At 41.4% G+C, this 20859-nt stretch overlaps 1 protein-coding gene across 2 annotated transcripts in view; it reads right to left on the minus strand.

Moving 5' to 3' along the window:
• Positions 1 to 15731, minus strand: part of LOC115135067 (carbohydrate sulfotransferase 15-like) — a 40073-nt gene extending 24342 nt beyond the window's left edge. For both annotated transcript variants that reach the window (XM_029669317.2, XM_029669311.2), the window contains exon 1: positions 15314 to 15731. The gene's annotated coding sequence lies outside the window, so the exon portion shown is untranslated. The remainder of the gene's footprint in view (positions 1 to 15313) is intronic.
• Between the last annotated feature and the right edge of the window lie 5128 nt (positions 15732 to 20859).

A 20859-nucleotide genomic window follows, 5' to 3' on the forward strand; every position in this document is an offset into this window, starting at 1 on the left:
AAGAGAGGTTGAACAGGCTAGTAATAGGGGTGGCAAAAATTTCGGCAGATAATTTTAGAAAGAAAGGGTCCAGATTGTCTAGTCCGGCTGATTTGTAGGGGTCCAGATTTTTCAGCTCTTTCAGAACATCAGCTCAACGGATTTGGGAGAAGGAGAAATGGGGAAGGCTTGGGCGAGTTGCTGTTGGGGGTGCAGTGCTGTTGACCGGGGTAGGAGTAGCCAGGTGGAAAGCATGGCCAGCTGTAGAAAAATGCTTATTGAAATTCTCAATTATGGTGGATTCATCAGTGGTGACAGTGTTTCCTATCTTCAGTGCAGTGGGCAGCTGGGAGGAGGTGTTCTTATTCTCCATGGACTTTACAGTGTCCCAGAACTTTTTGAGTTAGTGTTGCAGGAAGCAAATTTCTGCTTGAAAAAGCTAGCCTTGGCTTTTCTAACTGCCTGTGTATAACGGTTTCTAGCTTCCCTGAACAGCTGCATATCACGGGGGCTGTTCGATGCTAATGCAGAACGCCATAGGATGTTTTTGTGTTGGTTAAGGGCAGTCAGGTCTGGGGAGAACCATGGGCTATATCTGTTCCTGGTTCTAAATTTCTTGAATGGGGCATGTTTATTTAAGATGGTTAGGAAGGCATTTAAAAAAAATATCCAGGCATCCTCTACTGACGGGATGAGATCAATATCCTTCCAGGATACCCCGGCCAGGTCGATTAGAAAGGCCTGCTCGCTGAAGTGTTTCAGGGAGCGTTTTACAGTGATGAGTGGAGGTCGTTTGACCGCTGACCCAATACGGATGCAGGCAATGAGGCAGTGATCGCTGAGATCTTGGTTGAAGACAGCAGAGGTGTATTTAGAGGGGGAAGTTGGTTAGGATGATATCTATGAGGGTGCCCGTGTTCAAGGCTTTGGGGGGGGGGTACCTGGTAGGTTCATTGATAATTTGTGTGAGATTGAGGGCATCAAGTTTAGATTGTAGGATGGCTGGGGTGTTAAGCATGTTCCAGTTTAGGTCGCCTAGCAGCACGAGCTCTGAAGATAGATGGGGGGCAATCAGTTCACATATGGTGTCCAGAGCACAGCTGGGGGCAGAGGGTGGTCTATAGCAGGCGGCAACGGTGAGAGACTTGCTTTTAGAGAGGTGGATTTTTAAAAGTAGAAGTTCAAATTGTTTGGGTACAGACCTGGATAGTAGGACAGAACTCTGCAGGCTATCTTTGCAGTAGATTGCAACACCGCCCCCTTTGGCAGTTCTATCTTGTCTGAAAATGTTGTAGTTTGGAATTAAAATTTCTGAATTTTTGGTGGTCTTCCTAAGCCAGGATTCAGACACAGCTAGAACATCCGGGTTGGCAGAGTGTGCTAAAGCAGTGAATAGAACAAACTTAGGGAGGAGGCTTCTAATGTTAACATGCATGAAACCAAGGCTATTACGGTTACAGAAGTCATCAAAAGAGAGCGCCTGGGGAATAGGAGTGGAGCTAGGCACTGCAGGGCCTGGATTCACCTCTACATCGCCAGAGGAACATAGGAGGAGAAGAATAAGGGTGCGGCTAAAAGCAATAAGAATTGGTCGTCTAGAACGTCTGGAACAGAGAGTAAAAGGAGGTTTCTGGGGGCGATAAAATAGCATCAAGGTATAATGTACAGACAAAGGTATGGTAGGATGTGAATACAGTGGAGGTAAACCTAGGTATTGAGTGATTAAGAGAGAGATATTGTCTCTAGAAACATTGAAACCAGGAGATGTCATAGCATGTGTGGGTGGTGGAACTAATAAATTGGATAAGGTATAGTGAGCAGGACTAGAGGCTCTACAGTGAAATAAGCCAATAAACACTAACCAGAACAGCAATGGACAAGACATATTGACATTAAGGAGAGGCATCCTTAGTCGAGTGATCAAAAGGGTCCAGTGAGTGGAGAGGTTGGTTGGGGGTCACGGCGATTTAAACAGCTAGCCAGGCCATCGGTAGCAAGCTAGCATAGGATGGAGGTCTGTTGTTAGCCACCTCTTGCGTTCCGTCAGTAGATTAGTGAGGTTCCGTGTGGTAGAGGGGATTAATCCAAATCACACAAAAAAAATAAAAAAATAAACAACAAGTAAATAAATAAAAAATTAAATAAACATTAGATATAGTTATAGAGGCCGAAGAAGAAACATAATAATAATACAAATAAATAAATTGTCCGATTGTCTATTCTGAGAGCAGCCGGTAAGACAGCTAACGGTTAGCAGGCCGCAGATGGGCGTCCAGGTAACGTCGCGACGGAGGAGCCAGCCGGATCTCCTTCGGGTAGATAACGTCGGCAGTCCAGTTGTGAAGGCCCAGTGGGGCTCCGCGTAGGCAGTAAAACGGGTCCGGATAGGTGACTGCAGCCCAGGAGTGATTGATGGAACCCAGGAGTGATTGACGGAGCTGGCTAGCTCCGGAGTAATTGATGTTTGCTCCGGAATCGACGAAAGCAGATAGTCACACGGATAGCAGCTAGCTAGCTGTGAGATCCGGGTATGAATGTCCAGAGAGCAGTTGAAATCCAGGGACATGGAGAGAAAAATTGGTCCGGTATGTTCCGTTCCGAGCCACATTGCGCCGTACAAAACTGGCGATAGATTTTCGAGCTAAAGGATAGCTGATGACCACAAACCGTGGTTAGCTGAATACTAACGATTTGCCAGTAAAGAAGCTAACTAGCTTCTGAACTAGCTTCTGAATTAGTTTCTGGGCTAGCTTCTGGTTAGCTCCTGGCTAGCTTCTGGCTAGTTTCTGGCTAGCTTCTTGGAGTTTCTGGCTAGCTTCTTGGAGTTTCTGGCTAGCTTCTTGGAGGATTGCAGATTTGAGGTAAATAATACTTATTTATAAATAGGTGAGGCGGGTTGCAGGAGAGTGTTTTGAAGATGAGTTGATGGAAAATAAAAATAAAATGTATGTGAAAAAGTTATAAATATATATATATATATACAGGACACGACAAGACGAGGACAAAAGACGTCTGAACTGCTATGCCATCTCGGATGAGAAATTACAACAATACTGAATGAACACTTATTTTAACTTAATATAATACATAAATAAAATCAATTTAGCCTCAAGTAATAATGAAACATGTTCAATTTGGTTTAGATAATGCAAAAACAAAGTGTTGGAGAAGTAAAAGTGCAATGTAAGAAAGCTAACTGAACGTTTCAGTTCCTTGCTCAGAACATGAGAACATATGAAAGCTGGTGGTTCCTTTTAACAAGAGTCTTCAATATTCCCAGGTAAGAAGTTTTAGGTTGTAGTTATTATAGGAATTATAGGACTATTTCCCTCTATACCATTTGTATTTCATTAACCTTTGACTATTGGATGTTCTTATAGGCACTTTAGTAATGCCAGTGTAACAGTACAATTTCCGACCCTCTCCTCGCTCCTCCCTGGGCTCGAACCAGCAACACAACGACAACAGCCACCATCGAAGCAGCGTTACCCATGCAGAGCAAGGGGAACAACTACTAGAAGGCTCAGACTGAGTGACGTTTGAAACACTATTAGCGCACGCTAACTAGCTAGCCATTTCACTTCGGTTACACCAGCCTCATCTCGGGAGTTGATAGGCTTGAAGTCATAAACAGCGCAATGCTTGACGCAAAATGAAGAGCTGCTGGCAAAACGCCTGAAAGTGCTGTTTGAATGAATGTTTACGTGCCTGCTTCTGCCTACCACCGCTCAGTCAGATACTTAGATACTTGTATGCTTGTATGTTCAGTCACATTATATGCAACGCAGGACACGCTAGATAATATCTAGTAATATCATCAACCATGTGTAGTTAACTAGTGATTATGATTGATTGTTTTTTATAAGATAAGTTTAATGCTAGCTAGCAACTTACCTTGGCTTACTGCATTCGCGTAACAGGCAGTCTCCTTGTGGAGTGCAACGAGAGAGAGGCAGGTCGTTATTGCGTTGGACTAGTTAACTGTAAGGTTGCAAGATTCGATCCCCCGAGCGGACAAGGTGAAAATCTGTCGTTCTGCCCCTGTACAAGGCAGTTAACACACCGTTCCTAGGCCGTCATTGAAAATAAGAATGTGTTCTTAACTGACTTGCCTAGTTAAATAAAGGTATAAAAAAATAATTACAAAAATTGGCCTCCAAAAATAAAAATGTCCGATTGTTATGAAAACTTGAAATCGGACCAAATTAATCGGCCATTCCGATTAATCGGTCGACCTCTACTGGAGAGACCTGAAAATAGCTGTGCATCGACGCTTCGCATCTCACCTGACAGAGCTTGAGAGGATCTGCAGAGAAGAATGGGAGAAACTCCCAAAATACAGGTGTGCCAAGTTTGCAGTGTCATACCCAAGAAGCCTCAAGGCTGTAATCGCTGCAAAAGGTGCTTGAACGAATTACTGAGTAAAGGATCTGAATAATTGGGTAAATATGATATCAGTTTTTTTTATAACTTTGCACACATTTCTAAAACCTTTTTTGGCTTCGTCATTATGTGATATTGTGTGTCGATTAAAAAATGTAAAGAATAATTTAATACATTTTAGAATAAGGCTGTAATGTAACAAAATGTGGAAAAAGCCAAGGGGTCTGAATACTTTCCGAATGAACTGTATATCGGCTAACCATCCTAAAATCTCATCAGAAATTAGGTGTTTTTGGTGTAACAGTAGCGCTATAGGCATACTATGCTATCATATTTTGTTATCTTATGTAAAATGCTAATTAATCCTTCATTACGTGATGTAGTGTGACATTTTATCAAATCAAATGCTTACTTACAAGCCCTTAACCAACAAAGCAGTTAAGAAAAATAAGAGTTAAAAAAATATTTACTAAATAAACAAAAGTTAAAAAAAATAAAAGACCAACAATAAAATAACAATAACTATGCTAAATACAGGGGGTACCAGTACCGAGTCAATGTGCGGGGGTACAGGTTAGTTGAGATAATTGAGGTAGTATGTACATGTAGGTAGGGGGAAGCACAGATAATAAATGGCAAGTAGCAGCAATGGAAAAAAGGGAGTGGGGGGGGATCAATGCAAATAGTCCAGGTAGCCATTTGATTAGCTGTTCAGCAGTATTATGGCTTCGGGGTAGAAGCTGTTAAGAAGTCTTTTTTGGACCTAGACTTGGCGCTCCGGTACCACTTGCCGTGCGGTAGCAGAGAGAACAGTCTTTGACTAGGGTAGCTTTGGGCCTTTTTAGGGCCTTCCTCTGACACCGCCTGGTATAGAGGTCCTGGATGGCAGGAAGCTTGGCTCCAGTGATGTACTGGGCCATACGCACTGCCCTCTGTTGAGCCTTGCAGTCCGATATGGAACAGTTGCCATAACAGATTGTGATGCAACCATTCAGGATGCTCTCGATGGTGCAGCTTTATAACTTTCTGAGGATATGAGGACCCATGCCAAATCTTTTCAGTGTCCTGCAGGGGAATAGGCATTGTCGTGCTCTCTTCATGACTATCTTGGTGTGTTTGGACCATGATAGTTTGTTGGTGATTTGGACACCAAGGAACTTGGAAGCACTCAACCTGCTCTGTGCTCGGCCCTTCTTTTCCTGTAGTCCAGTCATCTCCTTTGTTTTGATCACTTTGAGGGAGAGGTTTTATTGCTAAGCTTACATATGGAATTTATTTAAGATTTAGCAAAAAAAATGTATTTAATTTAACCCCAATTGTTAGTAGTTACCGTGCACTGCACCCGGCCCGCCACAGAATATCCCTACCGGCCAAACCCTCCCTAACCCGGACGCGAACCCAGAGTCTTTGGTGGCACAGCTAGCACTGCGATGCAGTGACCTAGACCACTGTGCCACCCGGGAGGCCCATCATTTACCCATTTGATTGAGAATTTTAGGTGTAAGAAAAAAAAATGTTAAACAAAGATAAGATATTGATTTTGGCCTTTACTACTAAAGCCTATAGAAATGCATTGGATAACACATTCAGAAATGGCAAAAAGGACAATCAATAGCTAAATCATAAGAAAAAAGGTTTTGAGGTGTCTTATATATAATAGTTTTTTTAATGTTTTTTTTTTTTACACATATTTAACCCCTTTCGTTGGGTTGCCACAAAACTATCTCTAACTTCCATTTGTTGAACCAACTTGTAATGCTGAAGGACAGCGCTGACATTCGGCCAGTTCACGAACAAACCACAATAATGTGCAGTAACCTATTGCCTAATAGGCCTACGACTACGTGGTATTGCTATTTGTAGGCTATAGTCTAATGTAAATACTAATATATATAGTTTCGTTTATTACTTCCACCATTTTGAAAGAACAAGCACCCTTGAAAAACTTGAAAAAGCCATACATACACATGAGTAAAATCATGGAGGATAACACACAATGCAATCTGGGACTTATTTCCATTGTGGTCCTCTTGAAACAAGATGGCTAGACAAGATCGAACACGGTTGAACACAGTATGACAGCACCAGATCCTACTCCCTCTGATCTGGCAGACTCACTAAACACAAATTCTTTGTTTGTAAATTATGAGTGACCCTGGCTACCTGTAAAAACAAATGTTTTTAATTATTGTACCTTCTGGTTTGCTGAATTTAAGGAATGTTAAATTGTTTGTACTTTTACTGTTGATACTTAAGTATATTTTAGCAACTACATTTACTTTTGATACTAAAGTATTTTTAAAAACAAATACTTTTATTCAAGTAGTATTTTACTGGATGACTTTTACTTAAGTCTTTTTCTATTAAGGTATCTTTACTTTAACTCAAGTATGACAATTAGGTACTTTTTCCACCACTGGGGGTCATTCATTTGGGCACAGAAGACAAACAGTTTTTTACCTTATTTTTAAAGCTGCCCAGAGAGGACATCGTGGCAACTCATTCTACTCGGAGGCTCCAGTATACAATAAAGTACATTTCCCAGCATTACTCCTGAACCTCTATAAGCACACATTAGCAACACCTGATCTGGTGCAGTGATTGTGTGTGTCCCTAACATGGGGAAAGTAGTCAGTTAAATATTTGGGCGCAGAACCATAAATACTCCTGTAAACCAAACCCGGTCTAATCTGGGACACTCTAGCCTCAACAGGCAGCCAGTTCAGTTCCTGAAAGCAGCTCCTGCCTATGTGAGTATGTGGACTCACCTTCAATACTACCCTGATCAGCTTGTTCTGGGCTATCTGGAGCTTGCCCTTCATAAGCTTAGAGAAGTCCCCAAACCAGGAAGTACTAGCGTAGTCAAAATGGTATTGAATAAGGGCAGTGGCTAGTACTTTCATGGAGCCCTTATCAAGCAGCTTGGACTTTCTAGCCAAAACCTCAGTCCTAGCATTAACCTTCCCTAGCACTTTAGTAGCCATGCTCACACCTCCCAAGCTTCCATCAAGGATGCATCCTAGGTAGCTAACAGAGGTTTTAGTAGTCAGCACCTCACCCCTTAATTTCAGAGGACCTACTGTACTCAATTCAGGTCTGGATCCAAAAAGAATTGCCTCAGTTTTACCTAAGTGCAGAGATGGTGCATTATGTCCAAGCCATTTGCTAATGTTCATAAGTCTGTGCTAAATATGCTCTCCAACATAGTTTTACTTTCGTGAGACACAGGAAGTGTCGAGTCATCCGCATAAAGGAAAAGACGGCAAGAACAAGCATCTTTCATATCGTTAATAGACAGTAAAAACAGTAGAGGCCCAAGCACGCTCCCCTGCGGAATGTCACAACTCATTGGTTTTGCCTGAGACAGTGAACCATTAACCTCTACTACTTGCTCCCTTCCTGATAAATAGGACTTTACCCAGCCTAGAGGGATACTGCTTAACCCCAGTGCCTCCATTTTGGAGTTTAAGAGACAGTGGTTAACTGTATCACAGGCCTTCTGTAGGTCAAGCAGTACCATTCCACACAGATTTACTTCATCAATCTCTTTCCTGATGAAGTCAGTCAAATAAAGTAGACATGAATCAGTGGAGTATTTTTTTCTAAAACCAGACTGAAAATCATTCATTAGACTTTGTTGACATGTATTAATACACTTGCTCATGTAAAACTCTATCCAGGATCTTTGATGTTATACTGAGGATAGATACAGGCTTATAATTCCCAGGTTCAGACCTTATCCCCTTCTTATACAGAGGTATAACTTTAGTGTGTTTAATGTCCCTGGGAAAGATGCCTAATTCAAAAGAGAGGTTAACGATATGTGTAATACAAGGGCCAATTTGCTCAGCAAAATCTATAAGAAACCTTGCAGGAATGTTATCCTGGCCTGTGGCTTTGGAGTGTTTAAACTCTGCCAGCATACTGGCTATTTTGGCTGTTGCTACCTTTGCAAAAGAAAAAGAGTTTGGCTGAACCCCTAACTCGGCATAATACTTCTTGACTTGGTCATTCCCATACAAACCAGAACTGGTGGGCAGCTTTCTAGCCAGCTTACTGGCAACAGAAGTAAAAAAAAAAAAAAAAATTTTTTTAATTAAATAAGAGTTAAATTCATTGGCAACCTCTGCTTTTTCATATACCATCTCCCCCCTGATGTTGAGCCTAATACTGTTTTGTTTATTTTTGGTAGTACTACTACAGCCTAGTTAAATTATTTCCCAAACCTTTTAGGGTCTTTTCTTTTCAATGATTTTATCAGCAAAGTAACCCCTTTTAGCTTCATCCATCCTGCTCTGTGCTTCATCCATCCTGCTCTGTGCTTCATCCATCCTGCTCTGTGCTTCATCCATCCTGCTCTGTGCTTCATCCATCCTGCTCTGTGCTTCATCCATCCTGCTCTGTGCTTCATTTCTGTGACGTTTATATAGGACAAAATCATGCTGCTCTTGAGAGTTCTTAAATTTGGCCTTATTCCTTGCTTGGATAGATTCTAGAATCTCATGATTAAACCAAGGGCTAGATCTCCACTTTATTCTGAACCGTCTAATAGGAGCAATCACATTCACCTCACCAAGAAATCCACATTTAAAGGCTTCCCAGGCACTGTCTACCCCTACACTATCCAGCACAGGTGACCAGTCAATTTTAGCCACTTAAACATTTCAACACAGTATTTTTTGAGACCTCTGATTCTAACAGTTTTGTGACACTTAAATGTATCTTTAAAAACTCTCCTTGTGCAAAATGTAATAAATTGATCACTGATTCCATATACTATTACTCCACTCTGTTTCACATACCCTGGTGGGATCTATTATCAATTGGGTCCGAGTAAGTGATCTACAGAAGTGCATAAAGACATTGCGGGATGTGCTATCCTTTTTGCAAACATCATTATTGAAATCCCCAAACAAAATGATTTCCTTCACCAGGGAATCATTACAATTTGACAACAATTTCAAGACCTTCATTGAATGCAATCTGATTGGGCAGCCAGTAACACACCAAACAAAATTGGCTTGGTTTTGGGAAGGCAAATATCCAACCAGACAATCTCCAGCTTACTATCATTGCACTGTTTGCAAGGATAACTTTATTGTGAGTAGGCATTTCATTGTATTGTGAAGCTTAAAACGCTGTATTATAAATCAACTTTGATTTGATTCGTTTTGTGGACGTGAGGCGGTCGCGGTCACACAACCAGGCAACCCTGCCTGTGAACTTCAAACCAGTGTCTGCCCTCAGCCCAATTGGGAATTTCCTATTGGTGTAACGGTCTAAGAGATTGGTTGCTCCTGTGGGAGACCTAGGTTCATATCCCATATGTTACATTAGCTTGAACACATGGTTACAATATACAGTACTGTTCAAAAGAAAACAGAGAGGTGAACTATCTTCATATAATTTATTTGCGTAGATTAAACATTCTATCAAATCAATTGAACAAGCAGTGAACATAAATAATTGCAGGAAATTTGTTTTAAAACAGCCATAAAAATCAAGCTTTTGGTGTGGTGTATTCATACATCTCAATAAACTATAACCTACATGCATTATTACCTCCAACTTGGCCCAATTCACATTTCCAATTGCCCACCCTGACATACCAAGCTAGAACAGCCCTGCGTCTCAACCTATAGCCAATGTAGGCTAAATATCACAAGCAGGGCTACAGCAACTTCCAGAGAGTCAGGCTCCTTGGGCTATGCAGTGGCCACTCTGGTTGGGGTGTCCTTGGCAGAACGGTGTAACCAAGTGGTCACATATCATTCTGGGCTCCACTGCGCATGATGAACGTCAAGGCATACACACAGTGAATTTGGATTTTTTTTTGTAATGTTCTGATTGGCCAAAGTGGTCAAGACTCCGACGGGCCTCCGCATTGCACACATGTAGTCTATAGTTCTTCATCATTCTCGCCACCATCAGAGAGAAGACAGGGAAGAAACCACCATTTACCTCTAGGCTACTATACATATTTATTTAGTTTGTGATTCTATCATTTTTCATGGAATTTTTGCGGTAATTAAATAGAATTTATTTAGAATTTATCCGAATACATTTTCCAGAAATAGTTTTACCAGCACTGTGTATTCTATAATTGAAAAAAAGTGAGGGAGCGTCACTCCTCCGCAATTTGGCAGCACTACACCCCTGGTATTTACAGCCTTCACAAAGATCTGCTTAGGGCAGGATTGACTACAAGAAAGGAGAAGGAAATAAAATACGACAGAGAGTGTGTTCTCTATAAATCATGCCATTATTTCAGATAAAATATGACATTAAAAAGTACTCTTCCCTCTCTCTCCCCATACTCCGTCTCCTTTACCCCTTCGACATTTCTTCTTCCTCTCACATTGACTGACTATAGACAACTCTGGCCTGACTTTGTTGTGCAGTCCACCTCTCTCTTAATACTCGGTCGTTCCAGAGACTTGGCAAAGCAGTTAAAGAGGAGAGTAAGAAAGTGAACTAATCCTGTCTACATGTTTACCACTTCCAGATGAATGTCTTGTTCAGAACACTCTGTGAGGGGAGACCGGTAGTAGACCAGAGAAGCTTCTTCTCTGGGATTGGGAAAGAGATGGCACAAAAACACTGAACCATTGCAAAAGAGTGCGATAAGAGAGGAATCCCCTTCTGGTAGGGGAGATTTGTGATATGTATTGTGCAAAACAATAAGTAAAAACTAGGCTTTGTGGTAAAAAGGACTGGTATGCTTTGGAATAACAGCACACCGTTCATCACCCTCTATTGAGAATAAGTGCATCCAGGTAGAGAACATAGCCTTAGGCCTGGCCCAGAGTAAGTCCAGTTAGATGTTGGCAGGGACATAGCCTTAGGCCTGGCCCAGAGTAAGTCTGGTTAGATGTTGGCAGGGACATAGCCTTAGGCCTGGCCCAGAGTAAGTCTGGTTAGATGTTGGCAGGGACATAGCGTTAGGCCTGGCCCAGAGTAAGTCTGGTTAGATGTTGGCAGGGACATAGCCTTAGGCCTGGCCCAGAGTAAGTCTGGTTAGATGTTGGCAGGAACAGAGCCTTAGGCTTGGCCCAGAGTAAGTCTGGTTAGATGTTGGCAGGGACATAGCCTTAGGCCTGGCCCAGAGTAAGTCTGGTTAGATGTTGGCAGGGACATACTTGGGCCTGGCCCAGATTAAGTCTGGTTAAATGTTGGCAGGGACATAGCCTTAGGCCTGGCCCAGAGTAAGTATGGTTAGATGTTGGCAGGGACATAGCCTTAGGCCTGGCCCAGAGTAAGTCTGGTTAGATGTTGGCAGGGACATACTTGGGCCTGGCCCAGATTAAGTCTGGTTAAATGTTGGCAGGGACATAGCCTTAGGCCTGGCCCAGAGTAAGTATGGTTAGATGTTGGCAGGGACATAGCCTTAGGCCTGGCCCAGAGTAAGTCCGGTTAGATCTTGGCAGGGACATAGCCTTAGGCCTGGCCCAGAGTAAGTCTGGTTAGATGTTGGCAGGGACATAGCCTTAGGCCTGGCCCAGAGTAAGTCTGGTTAGATGTTGGCAGGGACATAGCCTTAGGCCTGGCCCAGAGTAAGTCTGGTTAGATGTTGGCAGGGACATAGCCTTAGGCCTGGCCCAGAGTAAGTCTGGTTAGATGTTGGCAGGGACATAGCCTTAGGCCTGGCCCAGAGTAAGTCCGGTTAGATGTTGGGAAACCAAAATGTGTTCTTAGAAGAACACAGAGATCTGTAAGTCTGATTAATTTACCTCATTGGGTCAGATTAGGTTTCCTTTTTCCACCATTATTTTTGTTACAGAGAAAGAGTGATTCACTACTGAAATATATCAACATCAGGCTATTTTCTCTCATTTCTGAAAATGTAATGAACATGTAACCACAAAAATATTTCCCCAATATTTTAACTTCTGACATTTATTGGAGGGTTGTGTCTGTAAGTCAATGAACTCGCAACCCCATTGACACGGTTTGAATATCTATGCAACCAAAGACTCTTACCGGCAGCAACTATTACATTAGCAGAAGGGTTCCCAAACTGGTGTAACAACCCCGATTCTATGAACCAAGCGCAACCCCATTTTCAAATCAGGTGACCCCACATGGGGTCGTGACCGCTAGTTTGGGAAAATGGGGCCTTGAAAGGAGTCTATAAGACCCATATTGTATGTCCATGTCCTATCACTTGAGAGATAAGAATAACTAGCCTAGTGTTGTAAGAGTCATTCCCAGAAGACACTGTTTTCACAAGTTCAGGGCAGCAGGTCATTGCAGTCCAGTGCTGAGACATCTGGCACCAAGCTGTGGTTTTGAGCTAAGATCTGTATGGCTTCTGTTGAAGTGTGGGACCATTGCACGGTGCTTTAATGTTATTAAAACTTCATAACATACAAGGTTATGTTGAAAGGTTCCTCCTACTGTTTAACAGGTGCATTTTCAGTGAGGGGGAAAGAGGACAGGGACCAATAGGAGGTATACAGAAGCTGTGGAACTATGACTGAATGGGGGAAAAGCATAACATGGCAACAGACAAACCACTGTAAAATAGATTACAAGTATCTAGAGCCATAAATGTAGATATACGTCTCTGTATCTATCTATTCAAAGTAATGTATTTTATGGGGGGGCATATCATGGAATCCTGTGGTTAGATGTACCGTGAATGGCCTGAAACAGCAGATAGCAAATACACTAAATCTTTGTTATGGCCCACAGAAGATAAATGATGTCAGCACAGCCTATTAAATGTGAGTAGCCCTTGGAGAATAGACTCTCTCTGCCTGATCACTAACTGGGCATCGATCAAGTCAATCAATAGCTGCCATGGAGGAAGGGGTGGGGCTTGCGTTAGCATTACCCATAAAACAACAGATAACGATCTTCATGACTCAAAAACGAGTCAAGGCGTCAGGCTAATATGCCTACTCCTCCACTGAGCCCATCAATCCGAGGATGTAGCTACAGTATATGGATAGAAACGAGCAGAAGCTCTCCAAGGAGGTCTACTGTACTACAGCACTCTATGAAGCTGACACTGTTTAGAGGCAAAGCATCACACTGAAGATATAAAGTAACAGTGATGTTGAAGCTTCCATCAGGAAGTCTATCTATTATTTCACCTGTCATCTCCTGCTCCCTGGACTAGTGTCAGCAGTGTGGTTGGCTGGTCTTACTGTGAAACTGCTTAGACACACAGACTGTCATCACCACTGTTGCGGTTCTGAGTGTGGATCCTGGATTGTGCATGCACGCACGCACACACAAAATCTATTCCTAAAATTACAAAGTATTTTTTTCCCCCAATTTGGCCTTGGCGGCAGGGTAAGCTTCCCCATAGTAATCTCTCTTTTCATGCTTTCAACATGACCAAAGTGTACAACATAGTGCCAAGAGAAACACAGCCTTGGCATCTCAAAAGCGCCAGACTTTTGCTCAGCCTATTGGTGACCACAAAACCTCTAGTCCAGTGAGTCAGCCTCCAGGGTAGGGCACAAACAGTAACTGGGGAGACCGAGTTACGAAAAGGTCCTTCAACCTCAACCACCCACCTCTCCCCAACCCCGACCCACCGCTTGCTCAAAGGCACTTTAAGCGTAAGTCAACATGAGTCCACAGAGACAGGTTTATCCAAAGGTCATCTGTCTACCTACCATGGCCTCATGTCAGAGCACTGAGCAATAGCCTAGACAGGAGGGGGAGAGAAAACGTCAGAAGGAAACAGTGGGCACTCTTACATCTGGCAGATCGACAGATTGTACCACTGATTCAGACATCAAACACCTCTGGATGCCAGTGGATGATTCATACAATATGGTATTGCCATCCTACCTGACGTGTGTGTGTGTGTGTGTGTGGTCAGATATAATGTAATGAAACAATTAAATTGTGAGAGAAGATACTACATTTCTGATGTGCCGAGAAATTCATTTGTTAATTCCACCTCATGGAATAGCCTTTTCTGGTTTAGTCTCTGGTGGACTAGAAGAGGATTCGACCCCCAGGAATGACAGACATTCTACAGCAGTTCACTGAGGAAAAATAAGTCTGCCTCAGAAAAAGAGCATTCTGACACAGCTCCTATCTGAGCAAGCACCTCTATAATACATTCCACTCAACACAGAAGTTTAGTTTTACATTCGGTTGAGTTGTCAACGACTGTGAATTCAATGTGAAATCAACAAAACATTTCACCATGTCATTGGATTTAGGTTCAAAGTTGAGTGAAAAAAAAGACGAAGTTCCCTTACATTGATGACTTTTTGCAAATCCAACCAGTTTTCCACCTCGATCACATTTAGTTTTTGGGTTGAAATGAAGTGGAAACAATGTTGATTACACCAGTTTATGCTCAGTGGCATGTGGAAATGCAATTTGGCATTCAATTTGGCCCCAATAATGTGTTAGATATAATGTGTTAGTGGATGTAATCTTCAATTAATGGGTACACTTTTAGTTCAACCTGAGGGCAGCAGTTTGTCTTTATACGTCTTCTAATGCAATCTATTGTAGGAGTACATAGCCACAAAGGATTAAACTAATTGGCTGCTCTTTGTTGAAACTCTAGTTTGATTCCAAGATGAGAACATTAAAATGTTGACAACTCACAAAAATGGTCACTGTGGCTAAAATATTGGCATTGACATTTATTCAGGATAGGCTAATTTCCTAAACTTCATTTTCTGCAAAATGTTGAAGTTGGTTATCAGAAAGAAGTACATTGCCGGTTCCATTATTTATTTTGTTCATAAATGTCATCACAAGTTGGAGTGAAGGCTATAATATAGTACAACCCCTGTGAATAGGGTAAATATTTCTAGGATGGAATAGCAGTACTCTACGAGAGAATGCTCTCATTACTAAGCCAAAGTAAGACCACAAACTTTGTTTGGTTTGCATATCGGGCAACAACGGTCAAATGTTGCCTACACATGCTGGTAATAACGAGTGGCCAAATTAAATAGCTTTTACTCACATTCAAGATCCGATGAATGAATCAAAGCGACTTCTTTGCGCGCTCTTCATGAACATTCCACATCCATTCTAGTAATACAAAATTAACTCAGTTTTGTCTCAATAAGGTAAGGTATACGAGTTTATACAGGCACATTATAATGAATTCACAACTGCGTTCTTTTGAATGGCACTCTATCAAACACTGGTTTTATAGCGCGGGCGTTTACTGACTATCAAGCAAGGATCTAAGTGGGATCCTTCGGGTGTCCACACTCTGACGTCACTACATTGCAATTCAAATTCAACACGGTTAAATTAAGGTAACAGTTGAGGTTAGGGTTTAGGGCATGGATATCCCAAGGATCCCAGAAAGCAATAACCTATGAAGCATCTCGTCTCTCCAGATTATTATTATGACCGAGCTGCAAGAGTCTGAAGAGTGGAAGGGACCAAGGGAAGAGAGGATTTGGGTACTCGACAGCCGCAATAATCACAGCAATTACAACGAACATTCCTACTGTAGGCGACACCAGTGTCTGCATTTCTAGCCCCTTCTACTATTTATGATGCAAGCTATGTTCATAAATTAAGGTTGGCAGAAATATGTAGAGACATTTTCAAAAAGACCGACAATACCATCAAAAAACACAGAATTTCAAAATAAAAAAGGATTCAGACTAATCAGGCATTCCTGCCAATATACAGGCTCTGACCAGCCTCGCCATAAGCAATTCCAACACTGGTAAATGTTACTAAATATCATCTAGACATAAGTATTCATGCTGCATTCATAACCAGGTGGGAAGGTGGTAATTACCCTTCTTTTAAAAATCAAAGAGCAAATTGTAATCAAATAAGCTTTTTTTTGAGCAATGCCATAAAATAACCACTTTATGGCCTCTGAAGAATCATAGATGGGATGGTTCTTTAAAAAATCTAAACAAAATCAAAACCAGAAATGTTTCAGCCCTCCAAGATAGGAAATGAATAGCCCTTATGTAGGGTTTTAAGCCTTATTTCCATATTTCCCAGAGTGCCTTCCGAGTCAATTCTAGAGTTACCAGTATCACCCATGACTGTGCTTGCTAGTGACAGAGATGTCACTAGCATTCATTTTCAGTCCTGTGGCTTTCACCAAGTTAGACCTTGGTTGAATATGTTGTGATAAAATGGTACTATATAAAACAATACAATTTCCCAAGATATTCTGTTGAGGGCCTAGTTTTACCCTAATACAGTGACCTGAAACGTATGTTTTACAGATGTCATCAGGCCAGTAAATCACATTATGCCTTTTGAAATCCATCTAGATTGGGGATATTCAACATTTGACATTTTTATTCAACTGCAACTTGCTTCAGAATGACGGCCAGGGTTGGGAAGACTAAGTTAAACGTTTAAACTGGAACAACCATTTCAGTAACGGGTACAATAAGTCTAAGTAACAGATTGGAATAGTTTAGAAAATGTTATTTATATTTGAGTAGCATAAGATTATTTAATCAATCAATGTACATGCAAAAACATACTGTAGATATTGAAAGAAACTATTTAAAAAATTTACCTGCAATAAAGCATACTGGGAAATATGATAATAATGGGCATGGTTTAAGTTCATCTGTGGTTATGAAAACCAACACTGTGGTTCTTTTAAACCAATGAGTGTTAGTTTAACTCTTTATAGTGTTGATTTAACTCTTGAATCAACACTACAAATGTTACACTGAAATATCAACACTAGTTATCACTGACCAATTTGCTTGTGTGCTAATAAAGGGACACATCTGCAGGCTTCCAGCGTTTCAATAACCTTTTAGAATTCTGAAGAACCACCAATGCCACATCCAAGAACCCCAAACGTAACTCAAAGGTGCTATATCGGGCAAGAGTTATCCTAGGAACCTTAAGATCTGAGGAAGAATCATTTAAGAAACTTAATTTGCAGTTGTGAATTGGTAAATGCGAGTTAAGTGCATTCGCGTAATGAACTGGGAAACACCATCAAACATTGAGGTCATTAGAAGACGTGTGATTGTTTTGCTTTCTTCCCCCCACAAAAAGCTGCTTTCTCTTTCTAAACCAAATGGAAGATGAACAGAATACAATTTGTATCATCAATTTGTATATTGCTCTTACCATTATCAACACCTGCTGAAGAGGCCGCCATTGTTGTTGTCTTTTTTACTGACAAATTACGTCAGAGGTGGAAGTAGGAATCTGGGAGCACGGCGATTATAGACGAGTTTCCCACTAGTAACTAACAGTTGGAGGGGCATTCAAGTGGACATTTTCCAGTCGTATACTGGTATATGATATGTCACAAACACAGCATTATTGGAACCTCCCCCATAGCCACACCTTGGATTATACCATGACCCAAGTGGAGACTGTTTCATTCTACATTAAACAGTCTCCACTTGGGTCATGGTATAATCCTATGGGGCGGCAGGTAGCCCAGTGGTTAGAGCTTTGGACTAGTAAGCGAAGGTTGCAAGATAGAATCCCCGAGCTGACAAGGTTCAAATCTGTCGTTCTGCCCCTGAACAAGGCAGTTAACCCACTGTTCCTAGGCTGTCATTGAAAATATGAATTTGTTCTTAACTGACTTGCCTAGTTAAATAAAAACATTCACGTGCTAGTCAGAACTAGGAAACTGAGAAATGTCTGACATGCTAACTGGTTGAACACGGCACGTGAATAACTACAACCATATTGTACATTTCAGAGTTTTCTAGTTACAACTAGCATGTGAACGCGGCTTCAGCAAAAATACATAATCAGGTAAAATACTATTTTCTTAAATAAAGTGAACTACTTTAAGACAGAAATTATAGGAAGGAGGATGGGTGGGAATATACCATAATCATCTAGCAATCCAAAATTTGCGTGTTTAAGTCGTGTTGTCGACAACTGTAGCTTTTTAGCTACGCCTTCCCCTAACCTTTATTCTAATCTTAACCCAATTCACCTAACCTTTTACGTACATTCTTCTTGTTGTTAGTTTTCTTATCTCCTTTGTTGTTGACACAACAAGCAACCTTGTCTCAGAAAAAGATGTATATCACTATATGCCAGTAATACTAATGATAAGTTACGTCATCCAATTTGTATGTTATTGTATGACCGTATTATAACTTACCCCCTCTAATTCATATGATATTGTGTGACCATTATTCCATTCATAATGTAACCTAACATAAAGTAATGTACCAACCTAAATAGAGGGGAACAGATTTACGTACCAAATCTTCCGAACTGCCCTGAGACTAGGTTGTGGAGGGAGAAGGTAGAAACGGAATAAGCAACTGACCTTGATAAATCTGAGAAACTGAGATTGTAAAGGTCAAGGCAGCTTTTTACTGCAATTTGTCTGTCAAATTCTTTATTTCTTTATAGTCTAAGACACTAGTCTTAACTCCTTTTTTTGGGTAGGCACAAAACTGCCTTCATACTTCCATTCATTTTTGTTTTTAATTGGCTACCTTGAGACAGGTACCGTGACACTTATCGGGGCCGTAGAACGAAACGGAGAACACCATCGTGTTTGTGAGAGTCTCCCCTTAAAAGTAGGTCAACCCATTTGAATGCTATAGATGTTTTCGTGAGAAGACCGATTTTTGGGATGTCTCATGGTCTGACTAACATCGCTCTAGCTCTGCCACCTTTCACTTGAGACGCATCAATTGCAAAAAAAAGCTGATATCTGGCTTAAACTGACAGATTTGGATGGGGATTGTTTTGTTATGTAACTTAGATTGTGTAGACGCAAAGCCTCATGCTGAAGATATAAAGTAACAGTGATGTTGAAGCTTCCATCAGGAAGTCCATCTATCATTTCACCTGTCATCTCCTTCTCCATGGACTAGTGTCAGCAGTGTGGTCGGCTGGTCTTACTGTGAAACTGCTTAGACACACAGACTGTCATCACCACTGCTGTGGTTCTGAGCGTGGATCCTGGCGTGCGCATGCACACACTCAATTTGGCCTTGGTGGCAGGGTAAGCTTCACCATAGCAATCTCTCGTTTCATGCTTTCGACATGACCAAAGTGTACAACATAGTTTCAAGAGAAAAACAGCCTTGGTGTCTCAAAGAAATAATAGAAAAATAAAACACATCATAATAAAAGTAATAATAAATACATAATGAGTAACGATAACTTGGCTATACACACAGGGTTCCAGTACCGAGTCGATGTGCAGGGGTACGAGGTAATTGAGGTAGATATGTAAATATAACTCGTCCCACTTGGCACAAACTGGTTGAAGCAGGTAATTTCAATGAAATTACGTTGAACCAACATGGAATAGATGTTGAATTGACGTCTGTGCCCAGTGGGGTAAGGCCTAAGGCTTTTTGCTGATATACTGTATTATTTGTAGCATACACTCTCCTAGGAAATTAAACAGTAATTCACCATAGCCATCCACATAGAACAAAAGGATCCTCATCACAGCAATCGATTTTCATTACATGCCAAATTGCATAGAACATTAAAGTGGCTTCCAGACAAGAGATTGTAATGAAATCTCTTCAGATGAGACCGTAGTCTTGCAGTGGTGATGAAAGACATGCTTATACATCTGTATCAAGCACATAACATATTTTAGAGGACCCGGTGAAGCTTGTCCGTTTGACTACAGTCATGTTCCTATAACGGTAACCTGTTACGATCTCCACAGACTGAAATGTCACAGATAACCTTTCAACCGTCAGCTGACGTGTACTTCACATCACATTGCAGCTAAATTGAAACACACTGTGCGGTGTTCAGGGAACACAAGAGAAGATTCACTACCCACACGTTTCCTCTACCACTTTGAATCTACATGGTCACATAAGACATGGCGATATCCCGGTGAGACGAGTGAATTATGAACTGTGTCATACGGAGGCTGTTAGGATTTAGACCTGCCTTTAAAGTGATGTGATTAGCATTCTATTCCATCATCAGACGTCAAAAGGCTCTAGTGTGCAAATAAGCAAATACAGTCAGTTGTGTTGTACAGCAACTGTATAAGACAACTAGACTGAATAGACTTGTAAGGAAGGCAGGTTCCATTTTGACAGGCAGAGTTGACTGAGCAGGTGGTGAAATGTACACCCAGACCATGTTAAGGTCCATGTATGACATGGACCATACCACTCACATTGTTGGAGATGGCATGTCTAGAAGACTAGATTAGGGGAATAGAGACATCGGAGGAGGGAGTTACAATGACCTTTGACTGTAAGAGGACCATCATCATCATCTGTGTTTTGGATTCCATAAGAACTCTAACAACGTATTTAACGTGGTCTCTTTTGCCTTCAAAGGCCATATGAAGCAGGGATGCAATTTAGATTTGGAGAGAAACAACTAGAATGATTGAAAATATTCCCAGAATCCCCCGGTTTTTAATTGGAATCAGAGACCACTTCCCATTGTTCTTGATAATGCCAAACAGTCTGTCAAGGACAATCCTCTTGACATAATATGACATTCTGTGACAACCAAGGTTATGTAGAAGTGGACGATTGTAGGGTAAATGATACTGAGTGTTGTTGTTAGAGACTGCTAACATTT

Source organism: Oncorhynchus nerka, linkage group LG10 (genome assembly GCF_034236695.1).
Source record: "Oncorhynchus nerka isolate Pitt River linkage group LG10, Oner_Uvic_2.0, whole genome shotgun sequence".
In the NCBI taxonomy this organism is placed as follows: domain Eukaryota; kingdom Metazoa; phylum Chordata; class Actinopteri; order Salmoniformes; family Salmonidae; genus Oncorhynchus; species Oncorhynchus nerka.